This window comes from Piliocolobus tephrosceles, chromosome 17 (assembly GCF_002776525.5).
Source record: "Piliocolobus tephrosceles isolate RC106 chromosome 17, ASM277652v3, whole genome shotgun sequence".
In the NCBI taxonomy this organism is placed as follows: Eukaryota; Metazoa; Chordata; class Mammalia; order Primates; family Cercopithecidae; genus Piliocolobus; species Piliocolobus tephrosceles.
This window is the reverse complement of record NC_045450.1, coordinates 10,481,015-10,482,104: the sequence shown is the minus strand read 5'-3', so window position 1 is coordinate 10,482,104 and position 1,090 is coordinate 10,481,015. Positions and strand designations below refer to the sequence as shown.

The 1,090-nt window shown below is 39.9% G+C and overlaps 1 non-coding gene across 1 annotated transcript; it reads right to left on the bottom strand.

Moving 5' to 3' along the window:
• Positions 1-650: 650 nt before the first annotated feature.
• LOC111555253 lies at positions 651-757 on the bottom strand. The gene has a single exon (XR_002735467.1). It is a non-coding gene; the product is annotated as a U6 spliceosomal RNA (small nuclear RNA).
• Positions 758-1,090: the final 333 nt, after the last annotated feature.

Sequence of the window (1,090 nt, the reverse complement as noted above, 5' to 3'; positions counted from 1 at the left end):
AACAAATACTTTGTAAAATAGTATGCCTCCAAGAACTAAAAGTAGACCTACCATTTGATCCAGCAATCCCACTACTAGGTATCTACACAAAGGAAAAAAAAGTCATTTGAAAGAGACACATGCATACATGTTTATAGCAGCACAGTTTGCAATTGCAAAGATATGAAACCGACCTACATGCCCATTGACCAAGGAGTAAAGAAAGAAAATGTGGTATATATACACCATGGAATACTCAGTCATAAAAAGGAACAAAACAATGTCTTTTGCAGCAACTTGGATGGACTTGGAGGCCATTACTCTAAGTGAAGTAGCAGGAATGGAAAACCAAATACTGTACGTTCTTCCTTTTTTTTTTTTTCTTTTTTTTGAGATAAGAGTCTCACTCTGTCACCTGGGCTAGAGTGCAGTGGGGCAATCTCACTGCAACCTCTGCCTCCCGGCATCAAGCAATTCTCCTGCCTCAGTCTGCCAAGTAGCTGGGATTACAGGTGTGCGCCATCACACTAGGCTGATTTTTATATTTTTAGTAGAGACAGGGTTTCACCATGTTGTTTAAGCTGGTCTTGAACCCCTGACCTCAAGCAATCCACCCACCTTGGCCTCCCAAAGTGCTGGGATTTCAGGCATGAGCCACCATACCCAGCCAAAAAAGTATGGAATACTTCACGAATTTGTGTATCACTCTTGCACATGCGCCATGCTAATCTTCTCTGTATCATTCCAATTTTAGTATATGTGCTACCGAAGCAAGCACTGTTCTTACTTTTAAGTGGAAGCTAAGTTATGAGGATGCAAAAACATATGGAGTGATATAATGAACTTTGGGGACTTGGGGTGGGCTGAGATTGGGAGTTGGGTGAGAGATAAAAGACTACATACTGGGTATAGTGTATACTGCTCGGATGACAGGTATAATAAAATCTCAGAATTCACCAGTGAAGAATTCATCCATGTAACCAAAAACTACCTATATCCCAAAAACTATTGAACTAAAAAAAGCAAACAGAACCATAAAACTGTAAGAATTTACCACACTGATTTATTCCTTACAATGGCACTGTATGTATCTATCAGGATTCTTAGTCTC